This window comes from Peromyscus maniculatus, chromosome 19 (genome assembly GCF_049852395.1).
Source record: "Peromyscus maniculatus bairdii isolate BWxNUB_F1_BW_parent chromosome 19, HU_Pman_BW_mat_3.1, whole genome shotgun sequence".
Lineage (NCBI taxonomy): Eukaryota > Metazoa > Chordata > Mammalia > Rodentia > Cricetidae > Peromyscus > Peromyscus maniculatus.
Window position 1 is genome coordinate 81,043,515 of NC_134870.1, and position 18,042 is coordinate 81,061,556.

Sequence of the window (18,042 nt, forward strand, 5' to 3'; positions counted from 1 at the left end):
ATAGCAAGAGTGTGGCGGTGGTGGCACACGCCTTTGCCTTTAATCCCATAGATCTCTGTGTGTTCAGGGATACAGCCAGCATTGGAGACATATGCCTTTAAGACCTAGGGGGCTGTACATTCAGACAGTGACGAGGCAGTCACGTGTTTGGGTTTACAACCAATGAGAAGGCAGAACAAAATACTATAAATAGATGAACAGACAGGATATAGCTCTCTTTCGGGAAGCTGGGACACTGCAGGCAGAAGGGTGAGATTTTAGCTCTGAGCTCTGACCTCTCTGCTTTCTCTTTTACATTGTTTCTGTGTTTCTTATTTAATAAGACTGTTGGATACATCTACAAGGTGTCTTGATTGTACCTTGGAATTTATTTGAAAAGCCAATAATGGATCAGAATCTGCATTTGTGGGTTTGATTGGACAGTTTTATACTCTATAATAACAGCTGATAAATGGAATTAGATCCTATCCTCTAAAGGACTGCTTAGCCATGTCTATAATTCTCTTGCTTGTTTTGAATATTTTTCTCTTTTCAACCCAGTTAATAATTTACTATAGGTACATCAACCCATCAGAAAACACAAGTCTACTAAGATTCTAAGGAGTACTCACTTTATTTCTCTATCTTCGTAAAGATATTGCCTACATTTGATAACAATGACCACCACAAAAATTAGTGTGTGAAGTGAAGGTAATCTTGTATGAATAGTATTTAAGCTCAATAAAAATTAATTCACTAACATACATTAAAGTACATGTATCATATTTATCTAGCTGTCTACAGATTTATAAAATTCTCTTTTCAGTATTTCTGAGACAAATAATATTTATGTAACACTTTTTAATCTACAATAAACCTTACATATAAACTCTTCCACTGATAGCAATAAAGTGAATGAAGTTTTTGTGAGGCTGATCATGATATTTATCAATTATTACAATGTGACTTTTCAAATTTTATCTATACAGAAGTTTATCTATACTAAGCTGTCTTAAATATTTCAAAATTCAAAACATTTAATAATGTTTATAGAAAACAACATTTTTTATTTTGAATATCTGTGCATTTGGATGCTATTTTATCTACATACATTAATAAACTAGAAAATGTCAACAAAAAATCCATAATTTTACCCCTACTGTAATTAAAATAAACAGTTTTAAAACAGTTTTGAATGGTACAGGGCTTATAATGTAATAGAAATTTTGTCCTTGCTTTTGTTAAATTTATGAACTCTTTTACCTAGAGAACTTTCCACGTGTTTTCTTTTATTACTTCAACAGAAACAACTGAAAATTATAAATGATGAATTACTTTATTCTCAGGGCAAGAAGAAAGAAATTGAAAAGAGTTATTCTCATGGTTGAAACTGTCAACCTTTACCACAGTCTATGTCTAAAAGTATATGAATTTGCCAATAATTAGTATAGTTATAGGCTGCCTTAAAATATCCTTGTTTATTTGTAGCCTTAATTAGCTTTAATCACACACACACACACACACACACACACACACATATATATATATATATATATATATATATATATATATATATATATATATATAAAAACAACACAATTACATAAGCCTATGAAGGAAGCAGAAGTGAAGTACAGATTAGACTATGGGAAGCCCCCTGCCTTACATTCCAATTGGAAGCCCAAATGCTACTGTCTGTTACTTTTGGGATAGCATGTTCTCAGACGTGGAATCTCTAATGCACTGCCTATTCCTGGGTGTGATATTGAAGTTTTACTATAGAACAGCGCTGTGGCATTTACATTATAACATGGGGAATTATAAATTCATAGGACCATGGAAGACAGATAATAATAAGAAATTATGTTTAGAGTATTAAATACTTTATATCCAAATCAAATGTAAGTTATTTGGGACAACATCTAGACAAAACTCAAGCTATTGACAAAGGGACAGAAAAGATGAGCAGCTGAGAGCAAATTGAGGAACAAAAGAAACAGCCAGTCACAGATGAGGAAACAGTTTAGGCAGACAGATACATCCATACATATAAATTCTTCTTAACCTCCCTCCCTTCTCAGTACTCTTTCACAAGGTAAGAGTCAAAATCTTTATTGCCATATCTGAAATCTCAAGGTATCTGTTCCCATGGTATCCAACTAGCACTTCTCCTGAAACGTTTTTCTTTCCTCACCTTTATCCAGCCATGCTTTGGCCCCCAATTCATTAAATGAAGGCGGGAAAGTTGGTCTGAAGAAGCAGTAATTGCTTCATTTTGGTAGAGTATACATTTTACCTAGAAAATACACACAAACTCCTATGAATATCTGAACTTCAAAGAAAAGAAAATATTTTAAGTTTACATATTACAACATGAAACTCCTTGTGTGTGAATTTGACATGTGCACACAATAGAGGGACCAGGACAAAGTCTCTAGGACAAATAGGACTTTGTGGTCTGTGTTGTTTAATGTTACAGCACAATATTCTATTACTTGAAAGCCCCATAGCTTTATGTTAGCAGTAACAACCATACAGTATAAAAGACAACAGGAAGGAAGAGAGAGAAGAATGTAGCAGAAGGAGACAGACCATAATAATGTAGGACTATGCATACCCCTTGTGTATCTGAATGCAGACACAACAGTAAGTTTTTAAAACTTACTCCATGCACCCATACACTTCTGATTATTTTACTTGATCTATATTGTGATTGGCAGAGTGGCCTTATCTTTGATTCCTTGGGAACTCTGTCCTCAGTGTTTATGCCTTTGAAGTAGCTTTCCTTTAGCTTTGACTGTAGACATACTTGTTCTTGTCCATCAAAATTTCTACTTAGTAACTAGAATTATTCACATTACTCAAAATAATACATCTCCCCTTTGCTTGTTCCTTGATATGATGAGTCAAGGACAACCATCAAGGAGGAAGTCTTTCTATTGGATAAAACCATTGTTGTGTGAGTGAAAACTCTTCTTCAGGAACCAAGATCTGCTAATTGAATCAAAATAAAACATACATACATATACACATGAACGCTTACGCGCACACACACACATACACACACACACACACACACACACACACACACACACACACACACACACACGATGTACCTGCACCTGGCTTCTGTGTTATGCTAATGAGAAAGACATATAATGACTTAGTCATGAAGTCAATGAACACACTCAACGTCAAAGATAAACAAAGTTTTAACTTTTCTCTTTTCTAAATTGCCCCTGTAAGTTCCTCTTCAGTTGATCATTTCATTACATTCGTTACTATAACTCATTTTCTATTACATTTTATGTAGTAAACAAGTGGTATGTATAAGCATCATTTTTTTGTGAAGATATGTGTTTCTACCTCTGCAAACTACTATAAAAAACATTCCTAAGCATAGAGGTGATGACGTTATTTTGTGGAAACATTAATTTTTGAAAGGCAAATCTGTATTGAGGATAAATGTTTTTGTCAAAAGTTATCATTTTCATGAACCATACATAATATAGGAAGGGCATCATAACAATTTTGTCACCAACTGGTAGTTTCCCTGCAAAAAAGTAACCCTCTGATGGCATTTCATGGTTGCTTTATAAAGTCACACATAAAACATCAGCTCTTTTTGCAAATTGTCAAGTTATGGATCTCCTTGTTAATTGCTATCTACTGCAAAAAAACTCTGAATGAGGGTTGAATGAGTCACTGATATGTGGATTTAGCAACCTATCATTTGGAGTCATTTTATTGATATGTTGCCTTATCGGAATAATAATATTAGGCCCATTATTTACCTAGTCTCAGGTTCAGGGCCAGTTTAGCAGTGTCAGGTCTGGGTTTCATCTCACGGAGTGGGCCTTCAAGGCAATCAGAAATTGTTTGGTGACTCCCATAATACTGTGCCACTGATGCACCAGCATATTTTACTGGCACGTTGCTGCTATAAACAACTGGACTTGCAGCTGAGTGATATTGATGACTGTTTTCTTGCTCTTGTAGTATGAAAAGTACCTTTGATCACCATCAATGATAGTCAGTATAATTATGGCTTCTAGTTGCTACCATCTTGACTTCTCCATATTTGATAACATAAATTAAGTGATATCTTCAGAAATAGATCCTAATTGTCAGGTTGTGGATGGTAACCAATAGCTTCAATAATAGCCTGTGATGTTTGGATGTTGTATGGGTCCTGGTGGTTAACTCCGTAAAATATAATCCATTCCAAGGACTGAGGAAATTACTTGGTGGCATAAGTTATTTAATTGTCTGATACATTATATTGTAACTCCATTTAAATTCCTTTTATGTATGCATATATTTTAGGTAGTTTCCAAAATAGTAGTTCCCCATATAGCTTTTCAGAAGGTCTTTCATATTAGCTGTCCTCCTTTAACTCACCTTCCCATCTCCATTTGGTTCTTCTAAACAAGTTTTTCCTTCATTTCTTTTTTGAACAAACATATTAAAATTTATTGAACAGAAAAATATCTCTACAGTAATGACACTGAGAGTAGATTTCTCATTACTAGCCCTAGATGCCAAAAGACGATTAGTTGCTACAAAGAGTTAGTGTTAATAACTTTCATTTTTAATTGCAGGCCAGATTATAGTTTAATTATAAAATCACTTTCTAGTACATGATTTTGAAGCACAGCATTCAGTAAAATTACATTACAATTACCGTGTTTTCTTAATACATTTTACATTGTATTAATTCTTTACCCCCTTTTATCGAAAATAGATTTTTCTTATATAACATATCTTTTCTAATACAATCTATCTTGAATGCAGTATCCCATCCCTCTACTCCTCCTAGTTTCTCCTCACCTCTCCTACCATCTGGATCCACTTCCTTTCTGTCTCTCATTAGAAAAGAACAGCCTTCTCAGAGAAAACAATAAAACTTAATAAAATATAAGATAAAACAAAAACTATCACACTGAAGTTGAACAAGGCAAACCAGCAGAACAAATGAAAAGCCCCCAAAGAAGGCATAAGAATCTGAGAATGACTCATTCACACATTCAGGAGTACCATAAAAATGCTAAATTGAAAGCTATAATACATATTCAGAGGACTTGGTGCTGATCCATGTTACCCCGTGCTTGCTGCTTCTGAATCTGTGAGTTCATGTGAACTTTGCTCAGCTGATTTAGAGAACAGTGCGTGGTGGTATTGTGTTCCCCAAAATATTGTGTACCTTAATAAACTTATCTGGGGTGAGAGAACAGAAAAGCCACTAGTTAGGCAGTGATAGCACACGCCTTTAATCCTAGCATTCCAGAGGCAGAAATCCATCTGGGATCTCTGTGAGTTCAAGGCCACATTGGAAACAGCCAGGCATAGTGACTCACGCCTTTAATCCCAGGAAGCAAGCCTTTAATCCTAGGGAGTGATGGTAGAAAGCAGAAAGGTATATAAGGCTTGAGGACCAGAAACTAGAGGCATTTTGGCTGGTTAAGCATTTGGCTGGTTAAGCATGTGGCTGATTAAGCATTCAGGCTTTTAAGCAGCAGTTCAGCTGAGAGCTATTGGGATGAGGACACAGAAGCTTCCAGTCTGAGGAAACAGGACCAGCTGAGGAATTGGCAAGGTGAGATAGCTGTGGCTTGTTCTGTCTCTTTGATCTACCAGCATTGACCCCAATAACTGACCTTGGGTTTGATTTTATTAATAAGTACTTTTAAGATTCCTGCTACAACAGGTGTCCTCCATTCCCTCAGTCTCTTACACTCTTTATGGCTCCTCTTCTGCAGGGTTCCCTGAGCTCTGAGGGGAGGGATATGATGGAAACAAACCATTTAGAGCTGTGTGTTGTTTCAAGGTCTCTCCCTCTCTGTGTAATGACAAACTGCAGGTCTCTGTATTTGTTCCTAAATCCTGGAGAAGGAAGTTTTTCACTGATGATGGCTGAATAAAGCAGTGATCTATGAGTATAGCAGATTATTTTAAGAGTCATTTTATCACAATTTTGTTAGGACCAGTAGTATCTGGGTTTACACTATGCCTCTCAGGTATGTAGTCTCTGGTTCTTGGTCACCCAAGCAGTATCAGGCATGGATTACATCTCTGCCAATACTCCTCAAATTATTCCACAGAAACAGAAGGAACATTAAACAATTCATTTTATGAGGCCACAGTTATACTGATACCTGTGGTGATATTTTGTTCCCCAAAATATTGTGTACCTTAATAAACTTATCTGGGGTCAGAGAACAGAAAAGCCACTAGTTAGGTAGTGATAGCACACACCTTTAATCCTAGCATTCCAGAGATAGAAATCCCTCTGGATCTCTGTGAGTTCAAGGCCACATTGGAAAAAGCCAAGCATGGTGACACACGCCTTTAATCCCAGAGAGTGGTGGTAGAAAGCAAAGATATATAAGGTGTGAGGACCAGAAACTAGCAGCATTTGGCTGGTTAAGCATGTGGCTGGTTAAGCTTCAGGCTTTCCAGCAGCAGTTCAGCTGAGAGCCATTGAAATGAGGACACAGAAGCTTCCAGTCTGAGGAAACAGGACCAGCTGAGAAGTTGACCAGGTGAGGTTAGCTGTGGCTTGTTTTGTCTCTCTGATCTACCAGCATGGACCCCAATAACTCGCCTCGGGTTTGATTTTATTAATAAGAACTGTTAAGATTCCTGCTACAGATACCCAAACCACATAAAGACTCAATTAAGAAAGATAATTACAGACTAATTTATTGTATAAACATAGGTGCAAAAATACTCAGTAAAATACTTGCAAACTGAATCCAAGAACACATCAAAAAGATCATCCACCATGATTAGGTAGGCTTCATCCCAGAGATGTAGGGATGGCCCACTATACAAAAATCAAGAGGTATCATGCACCATGTAAACAAACTGAAATAAAAAAAAAAAACATGGTCATCCCATTAGATGTAGAAAAGGCCTTTGACAAAATCCACTACCTCTTCAGGACAAAAGTCCTGGATAGATAAAAATACAAGGGACATACCCCCAAATAGTAAAGGTGGTTTGGAGCAAACCCATAGCCAACATCAATGTAAATGGAGAGAAACTCAAAGCAATTCCACTAAATCAGGAACAAGACAAGGCTGTCCATGCCTGTTCAATATAGTACTTGAAGTCTTAGCTAGAGCAATAAGAAAACTGAAAGAGATAAACAGCACACAAATTAGAAGAAATTAAAGTATTTGTAGATGATATGATAGTATATATAAAATGACCCTAAAAATTCAACTTGGGAATGCATACAGCTAATTAACACTTTAAACAAAGTAGCTAATTAAAAAATTAATTCAGGAAAGTCAGTAGTCCTTCAATATACACATGACAGACTGGAAAAGAAATCAAGGGAACAAAAATTTTCACAATAGCCTCAAGTAGTATAAAATACCTATGTGTAACTCGAACAAAGCAAATGAAAGACTTGTCTAATAAAAACTTCAAATCTTAGAAGAAAGAAATTGAAGAAGGTATTATAAGATGGAAAGGTCATGCTCATGGATAGGTAGGGTTAACATATAATAAAAATGGCTGCCCTAGCAAAAGCAATCCCCAGAATCAATGCAATCCACATTATAATTCCAACTTAATACTTCACAAACCTTGAAAGGGCAATTCTTAATTCATATGAAAAAAAAACCCAAAAAGTTATGGGAAAATTTTTAGTGGCCTGAGAGTCCAGCTCCCAGAACTGCTACCCAGGGTTACTCTGAGCAAGACTTCTCAAGAGTGGAGATAGAAAGCTTTCTTATCTGTAATAATTCACACATGATTTGAGGGTAAGTCTCTTTTATTCTTCTTCAGTTCTAATTCTCTTGCTCTAATTCTATAGTTCTAAATCTTTAGTTCCAGTTCTCTCTAGTCTAAATCTTTGGTTCCAATTTTCTCTAGTTCCAGATCTCGTTAGTTTCAATTCTCTCTCACGCTACTCTCATGCTTCTTCTGTTTTTATCTCTCACACTTCTCTTTGCCCATTCAGCTACACCCCCCACTCAGCACATACATACTCTCACATCTGCCCAGTCCTTTATACAGCAGTTCTCTACATGGCTCTACACATCCCCCCATCACTGCCAAATTCTGCACAAAGTGAGTTACATTTTCAGGGTCACAAAGCATTTATTGAGTAAACAATCAGAGACATAGTCAAACTGATACATGCAAGGAATCACCTTATGCTAGGAAGGTCACATTGACCAGCCAGTGAGTAATGCTTGACCAAGCACTTAGCCTGAGTGGTTAGCATCCCCAGACAGAGAATGACATTGAAATTCAAGACTTAACAATAATAATTAGCTGACTGAACCTTGAGTGGTAGGGGGACATGCAGAAAGAGAATTACTGCAAGGGATTATGTCTACCAAAGTTGCTTCAAGTCTGACCTTGATTCAGCAATAAACATCTGGAACTTATCTTTGTGTATTCTCTGCAGGGGTAGCTAGTCTGTTTTGAATTTGTTCTGAAATCTAAAATTAGCTGTCTTTGTGACTGAGAATATTGCTACTTCCCTGTGTCAGTTAAGAAAAAAATATTCTAGTATTATTTCTATTTATCAGAATTATATAGCTTAAACAGAAATCATCCTCCTGACCATTCACAGCTATAAGTGTGCCCAATAGATAGAATATTTTCATGAGATAAACACCTGCATTGGGAAAATACCCATAGCAGTTCTTAGGGAAGAAATGTAGTAGCACATGAGAGAAATTACAGACAGGAGCAACAGGTCATTTACAGCCAGTAACTCCATGGCTTTGGCAAGTTGGGCTCCCCTTCTTGGTGGGTCAACTTGTTAAATACTAGTTGTCACCTGTTGCATACTCTCACAGCCCCTGGCATAAAATAATCCTGAACAACAAAAAAGGACTGCTTGAGGTCTCACCATTGTAAATTTTAAGTTCTACTAAAAAGTCAGAGTAACAAAACAGCAAGGTATTAGCACAAAAACAGAAACATTGATCAATGCAATTGAATTGAAAACCTAGTCATAAATCCACATACCCACAGACACCAAAATTTTTATAAAGAAGCCACAAATATACACTAGATAAAAGACAACATCTTCAACAAATGGTTCACATCAATTTGGAAGTCTGAATGTAGAAGAATCCAAATAGGTCCATACTTGTCACCCTGCACAAAACTCAATTTCAAATAGATCAAAGACCTCAACATAAAACCAAATATATTGAACATTCTAGAAGGGAAAGTGGGGAATAGCCTTGAGCTCATTTACACAGAAGAAATCATTCTGAAAAATACACTATTAACATAGCCGATAAGGTCAACAATTAATAAATGGGACCTCATGAAACTGAAAAGCTTCTATATGGCAAAGGAGATTGTCATTCATACAAAATGGTATCCTGCAGTATGGGAAAAGATTTTACCAACTCTACATCTGATAGAGGACTAATATCCAAAGTATATAAAGAACTCAAGAAACTAGATATCAAAACACCAAATAACCCAATTAAAAACGAGGTACAGATCTAAAAGGAGAATTCTCAATGCAGGAATTTCAAATGACCAAAAAACACGTTACAGAATTTTTCACCATCATTAACCATCAGGGGAATGCAAATAAGACTACTTTGAAATTCCATCTTGCACCTGTCAGAATGGATAAAATCAACAATGAGTGACAGGCTATTGAGGTTATGGAATAAAAGAACACTCATCCATTCCTGGTGGGAGTACAAATTTACAGCCAATGTGGAAATCAGTGTGGTGGTTCCTCAGAAAGATTCACATTGATCTACATTAAGACCCAGCTATGTCACTGGCTGGAATTCTACCAGGCAGTTGAAAAAAAAAAGGAAGAGAGTATTCCATTGTGTAAATGTACCACTTCATTATGCATTCATTATCCAAAATGTACCACTATTATCCATTCATTAGTTTATGTACATATAGGTTGTTTCCAATTCATGAATAGAGCAGTAATGAACATAAATGAGTAAGTGTCTGTGGGAAGAGTCCTTTGAGTAAATGGCTAAGAATGTTATAGCTGAATATTGTGTACATCAATCAGTTTTCAACATTTTGAGGGACTTCACACTGATTTACATAAAATCTATACCAGTCTGCACTCTTTTAAGTGATGAATAAATGTTGCCCTTTCCCCACATCCTCATCATCATGACCTGCATTTGTTTTATTGATCTTTCTCATTCTGACTGATATGATGAAATCTCAAAGTATTTTAAATTTTCATTTCCATGATGGCTAAAGATGTTGTGGTGGTTTGAATGAAAATCTCCCCCATAGGCTCACAAGGAGTGGCACTGTTAGCAGGTTTGGCCTTGGTGGAGTAGGTGTGGTCTTGGTGAAAGTGTGTCACTGAGGGTGGTCTTTGAGGTTTTAGAAGCTCTAGCCAGGCCCAGTGTCACACTCTTCCTGTTTCCTTTAGAGCCAAGCATAGAAGTCTAAGCTACTTCTCTAGCACCATGTCTATTTGCATGCCACTATGCTTTCCACCATGATGACAATGGCTTAAACCTCTGAACTGCAAGCCAGCCCTAATGAAACATTTTCCTTTAAAGAGTAGTGGTGATCATGGTGTCTATTCACAGTAATAGAACCAATAAGATAGAAGTTGGTCCCAGGTGTGGGTATGCCAAGCACATATCAGTCTGCAAAAGCCAAAGATGGTGCTGAGAGGAAGTGATCTGGGTCAGGACCTAACTTGTTTATCAAAAGTTATGATTGGCTCTTGGGATCAGAAGAGATGACCAAGGTGCATGGCCTCCTCATGATCATCATGCTGAGCTATGCCCAGAGAGGCTCGTAGATTGGTAGAAGGAAAGCTGGCTTGTGGTTTGGTGCTTTATAAAGGGTGTGCTGATGTTTAATAAACCAGTTCCTGCTTGACACAGCTCCTTGCTGCATCTGATTGTCTCTAGGTACTGGGAGGCTGGGTGACAGGCCAGTGGTGCACTATCTCTCCTCAGTCAAGGTCTGTTGAGGGGGTGAGTGGAGGGGTAGTGGTGGGCTTAATTCTTTGCTGAGGTCAGGGGAACCCCACAAGCAAGGACTGGGATATTTGCTATGATAGGCTGGATTATGTTTTTGTTTGGAGGAATGTAGAATTTGAGACTTTGCATCAGAAATCTGAATGATTTAGGCAGAATTTAATGGGTCATAAGAGCAGGAACAGGAAGACAATAGTGCTGAGGGTGATTTGAACTTGTGAGCTTGGCTCAAGAGGTTTCAGAGGAGACTATTAGTATGTGGCTGAGAGATTGTTCTTGTGATATTTTGGAAAGAATATGGCTGCTTTCTGCCCTTGTCCAAACAAATTTGCCAGAGGCTTAGTTGAAGAATTATGTATTAACAAATTTAGTAGAGTATATTTTAAAACAACTTAGCATTGACTATGTTGATGCATATTAGTGGTCAGTTTCATGCATATCTATAATGAAAAGGAGCAAGCTAAACAAGGAAAAATACAGAATGTACAGTTGGAGGAGAAAAGAGCACCAGGAACTATAAATTGATTAAAAGAAAAGTCTGATGCTAAGGGGAATAAAGGGAGAGGGGACCTCAGAGCAAGACCCTCACCCAGGTAAGTTTCCAATTTGTGAAAATGAATTAAATAAAAGTGCAAAGGAATAAAAACAAACAGAAAAACTAGAGCCAGGCATGGTAGTGCACACCTTTAATCCTGATACTTGGAAAGCAGAGGCTGGTAGATCTCTGAGTTTAAGGCCAGCCTGGTTTATATATTGAGCAAGTTTCAGAACAGCCAAGCTCAGGGCAGTGAAATAAACCATCCAAACCAGAAAGCTGATGAAAATGTAGCTGAATGAGGAGACCATGTTGCAGTCTCAGGAAGCAGCAGAACTTGGCAGCTTCAACCATATGGTTTTGACTTTAGAGTAAAGGAGATAAAAAGGGGTTATGTGACCTCCATCCATGACTAAGGAAAGCCACTGAGGCCAGGCATATGTCAGGGGTGTCCCTGCATGGAGATACCTTTGGAGAGGCCATTCCCAGAAGCTGTGAAGGTGAAACCTGGACTGTCTTGGAGACCCCTAGATGGTGGATACCAGAGTCATGGGATACCTGGTAAGGAAAGCTGCAGACTGGGTGAGGAAACAGGCCACGAGAAAGAAGTGTGTTGCAGTCAACAAAGCTGAAAGGAATAAGGGATCTGAAGAGTGTTTTGACACCAGGAATGAAGATATGGAGTTTTGAGTTGGTCCAGCTGGTTTTTGGTCTTGTTTTGGTCCAGTATTTCCTCACTATGCTCCCTTTCCTTCCTTTTGGAACAGTAATGTATATTTTATGCCATTATATATTGGAAGCATGTGAGATGATTTTTATTTTACAAGTGATTACAATTAAGAGATTGCAAGAAGAGATTTCAGAAGAGACTTTTAACTTTGGACTTTTAAACAGGATTCAGAATGATAAATTATGGAGACTTTTGTAGTTGGACTGAATGAATTTCTGCATTACAATATGACTATAAGCTTAAAGTGACCAGGGAGTGGAATGTGGTGGTTTGAATGAAAATGATTCCTATAGGTTTATAGGGAATAGATTGAGGAGGAGGAGTAGAGGGGGCAGAGGGAATAGGAGGAGAAAAGGGAGGGGAAAATGTGGTCAGGATGTAAAATAAATAAATTAAATTTAAAAAATGAAAAAAGTAATTTAGCACTTTCAAATTTAATTTCTTTTTTTAAATTTAAAACTCTTATATCTTCATATTTCTTTTTTTCTTACGGTTACATAATATTTTTTAACTCCCTGGATCTATTTAGTATTGACAGTATGTTCAGAGTTTGGGGACTATCTACTAAGAGCATGGGGTAACCTTTCTGGAGACAAAACCCTAAATAAACCTGACTCTCTCCCGGAAGCCATGGCCAGTAGTGTCTTCACTAGGGGAGGGGGACTTGATGAGCCTCTCCCCAATAATGGGATTTTCACTTGCTTGATTTGTTGCAAGACCTGTACAGTCACAGCTACTGTGAACTCATGTGTACAACATCCTCATCATAGCTGGAAAATAATGTTTTGTCGCAAACATCCACCACAGCTGGCTCTTACATTCTTTTGTCCCATTTTCTGTGATGACCATTGAGCCATGGAGGAAAGGAGTATGATACAAATGTCCTATAATAGCTGTTATTGTAACTTACAAGTCTCACAGCTGGATAAGACTGTCAATTTTCTCCCAGGATAGTGCACATAACACCTCCCAGTGCTATAAAAGCCACTAGGGATGAAGCTTCCTGGTCATTGCCAGCTTGATTTCTCTTGTCTTATAACTAATGTATGTGATACCTTAGCCATTTGGTCTTACCATCAAATTTTAGAGGCAACAGTAGTACCCTATAATGTTTGGGGATCTAAGCAGCACAATATGCAAACAACTAAAAAGAGGTAGTTTGTACCTAGCACTGGCTTTTTATTTAGTAGCCTCTGATATTTGGAAGAGGAATTGCCCCTAACCCGTTATAGGATGTGGTGGTTTGAATGAGAATGGCTCCCATATGCTCATATATATGAATGCTTGCTTCTCAGCTGCTGGGCTGTTTATAAAGGGTTAGAATGTGTAGTTTTTTTTTTTTTTTGAAGAGGTATGTCAATGTAGAGTGGACTGAGAATTTTCAAAAGCCCGTGTCAAGATCAGTCTTGTTCCCAATCACTGTATCCTGCTAAAGGATACATGTAAGGTCTTAGCTACTGCTCCAGTGCCATGCCTTACTGCCTGCTGTGATGCTTTCTGCCACAGTGATCATGGACTAATTCTCTGACACTATAATTAAGCCTCCAGTTAAATCTTTTTTTCTATGAATTGCTCTTGTTATGGTGTCTCTTTATAGCAATAAAATAGTGATTAATGACTAGGGTAATTCTTCTTAAACTCATTTTATATAAATACATGTTAATATATCTGGAAATTTTTGTAGTAGTAAGTTTTAATAGGGCTGTTGCAAAGGTATTTAGTGTTAGTTATTCTTCCCTACCCTCTCTTCCCCTCTGCTGTTTCTCACCTGTCATCTCTCACTCCATTTAAACTGTTCTGTACCTTCATTTACCTTCTTCCATCATAGCAAGCTCTGTTCTATGTCACTGCCTTGAAATTTCCCTCATGGTCCATTACTTATTTTCTGAGTACTCTTTATATTTCAATTTAAACAAACATATATAAACTTTCAAAGCAAGCAACTCTATGAGAGAGAACATAAGTTATAAGTGATAATAAAGATCTAGTGATAAAAATGTGTCAAGAATTCTTACACTTTAATAATATATTCAGTGTCGCTAAGACAGCTGTAGTCCCCAAATTAATCACAGATTCTACTTCATCCTGGTCACAATGCTGTGCATCTTTTATGGGTACAGACATTCCCAAAAAATACTGAACTCATATGCAAGTATAAGGATGCAAAATTGCCAATGTGACCTTGAACATAAGACAAAATTTGAAGGTTTTTACTTCTAATTTCAAAACTTTGTGAACTATATCAAATAAGAACACTTGGTATCAGTCGAAGGGTGAATGTGTGGATATGCCAAATGCAGAGAGAATGCAGACATCAGCTCTTAGTTTATCATCAGTTGATTTTCAACATAAGTGCCAAGATAATTAAATAGAAAAATGGCATTTCTAACAAATGGTGACAGGACAACTGGAAATCCACCTGTAAGAAAATGAGTTTGGAGAGCTTCCTGACACCCACAAAGCTCAGCTCAAAATTAACCCCAGGCTTCATCATCAGAGACAAATATTTTAGCATAAAAATTCACAAAAACTGTACTTTAATTAGTCAATTTTTTTAGATATTATTTCAAAAACATAGGCATACACAGAAAAGAGATAGATTTCACTAAATCAGAACATTCTTTCAGATAATCAAGAAAGTGACAAAAATAGAATGTAAGAAAATATTTGCAAATTATGTATTTAATAAGGGACTTATATAAAGAAATTATTTAACTTTTTAAACACAATATTAAAGACAAATAATCAAATTCAAGAAGACTAAAGAATCTGAACAACCCTTCCTTCAAAGAGAACACACTAGTGGCACTGATCACATGGTAAGATTTGCCATTAATAGTCACAAGGATAATGGAAGTCTAGTCATGATTCAGCAGTGATCCATTTATGCTGGATGGCTAGTGTAAAGCTGATAGTAACTTTTGATGAAGGCCATCTAAATAGGAATCCTTATACATTGTTTTCAGGTTGATAGACTATGGCACAGTCATTTTTTACAACAGTCTGAACATTACTGGAAGTTTAAAGATGATAACAGCACATATATGCTAATGACAACAAAAAGATATTTTAAGTATGTAAAATGGAAATGATATGTAAGAATAGTGGAAGTAGTAATGATTTATAACAAGATAAGAGTCATTAGTTGAGACTTTATTTGAAAATGTAAAAATGCAGTTTAAAAGGTTTCATAATATGCAGAAAAATAGGAAATATGATTAGGAAGTGCTAAAAAATTTTATAATTAGATATAATACCTATCAAGTGATTACCTAATCTATGAATAATTCTAAAAAAATTACATAAGTTAATAAGTAGAGAGACATGTGGCTTGAATAATTTAACATAGCCGGGGATCAAAAACATGATGTCAATAAGTTTATAGTATGAGCACTCTCTCATGTGAATCCATTGATGATTTGTAGTACAGAGTGTGTGCTCTAATAAGAAAGAGCTATAAATAAAAGTAAACCCACATATACATACATTGTGTGCATGTTCTTTTCTTTCAACTTCTGGTTGATATAATTAAAAAGAAGAACTTATCTATTCTCCTGCCACATGAGATCATTTCAAGCAACCACTTCTATTTCTGTCAGACATACATACCAAAGGAAAAAGGAAATTATGTTTTCATGTCATTCTTCCAATTATATAGATATCTGAGACTTGGGGAGGGAGGTGTTTATTTCATCTTATAATGCTCAGGTCACACTCTGTCACTTAGGGAAGTCAGGGCAAGAACAATTTAACCTGAATCTTAAAAGTTCTTATTAATAAAAACAAACCTAGCCATGTATTGAATACGGGTGAATTCTGGAAGATCAGAGAAGCAGAACAAGCCACAGCTTCCTCACCTCACCAGTTCCTCAGCTGATCTCATTTCCTCAGACTGGAAGCCTCTGAATCCTCATCCAGGATGAGTCTCAGATGAACTGCTACTCAAAAGCCTAAAAGCTTAACCATCTTAGTTCCTAGTTTTCATGCCTTACATACCTTTCTGCTTTCTGCCATCACTTCCTGGGATTAAAGGCTTACTTCTTGGGATTAAAGGTGTGAGTCACCATTCCTGGCTGTTTCCAGTGTGGCTTTAAACTCACAGAGATCCAGATGGATCTCTGCCTCCCAAGTGATAGGATTAAAGGTGTGAGTGCCACCATTTTCTGGCCTCTGTATCTAGTGCCTGTTCTGTTCTCTGACCCTAGATAAGTTTATTAGGGTGCACAATATTTTGGGGAACACAGTATCACCACATCAAGAACCTGGTTTCAAGACCTGAAACAGAAGCTGTCTGTGGAGGAAAGCTGCTCACTGGTTTGTGCTATGGAATAATGCTTTTGTATACTTGTTTAGTAAAACACTGATTGGCCAGTAGCCAGACAGCAAATATAGGTGGGATAAGCAGACAAGGAGAATTCTGGGAAGAAGAAGGCTGATTCAGGAGACAGTAGCCTGCCATTCAGGGAGCAGTATGTAATGGCACACAGGTAAAGCCATGGAACACATGGCAACATATAGATTAACAGAAATGGGCTGAGTTTAAGTATAAGAGCTAGTCAGTAGTTAGCCTGAGCTAATGGATGAGCAGTTTTAATTAATATAAGCCTCTGTGTGTTTACTTGGGTCTGAGCAGCTGCGGACTGGGAAGGACACAGAAAAACTTCCAACTACAGGCTTCCTTCTTATATATCCCAGGACTACTTGCTCAAGGATGCTACCATTCACAGTAGGATGAGACCTTCCACATCAGTTATTTATCATAAGACCCTGGTCCACAGAATTAACTAATCAGGGCTCATAGGGGCTCAAAAAGACTGAAGTAACATAGACCCTGTATGGGTCTGAGCTGGGTACTCTGCATATATCTTATGGTTGTGTAACGCAGTATTCTTCTGGGACTCCCAATAGTGGACATTGACCCCATCTCTGAGTCTTTTGCCTGTGCTTGGGACCCTTTTACTCCTACTGTGTTGCCTTGTCCAGCCTCCATATGAGGGTTTGTGCCTAGTTTTAGTGTAACTTGTTAGGCCATGTTCAGTGGATATCCCTGGGAGTCCTGCTATTTTGCTTTTTTTAAAAAAAATTCTTTTTAAGGGAAGCAGAGGAGGAGTTGAGGGAGGGGAGGAAGGGGAAAGTGCAGTTAAATGTACGAGAAAGAATAAAAAAAAATTACCTACTAAACAATCTCTAACTAACTCTCTTCTCAGATGTTTAGCTTGTATCAAGTTGACAAAATACAGCTATGACAGTTACTGACTTAACAATTTTTAAATATCGCCAAACAAAAACTTGAAAAAGACTAGAGAATTATTTCTGGATATCCAGTACCTACTCACTTGTAACACCTCAAGTTTAATGAAGTGCTATTTTTTACACTTTCAGACTTTAATGTAATGATAGAGGACAAGATACAATGAAAGATTCAGCTCAGCATTCTTAACTTTATTTGCTAAAAGTCCTTAGGGTCTTTCATGTGTAAAATCATATTATCTGCACATAAACGATATTTTGACTTCTACCTTTCTTACTTGTATCTCCTTGATCTCTTTCAGTTGCATTGTTGTTCTAACTAAGACTTCAAGTCCTATATTGAATAGGTATGGCAGGAGTGAACATCCTTGTCTTGTTACGGATTTTAGTGAAAATGCTTTTCTTCTTCATTTAGAATGATGTTATTAGTAGGCATCTGTAAACTGCCTCTATTATGTTGTGTTTTGTTCCTCATACCCTAGTCTATCTGTGACTTTTATCATGAAGTCCTGTTGGATTTTGTCAAAGACCTTTTCTGTACCTAATGACATGATCCCATGGTTTCTGTCATTAATCTATTT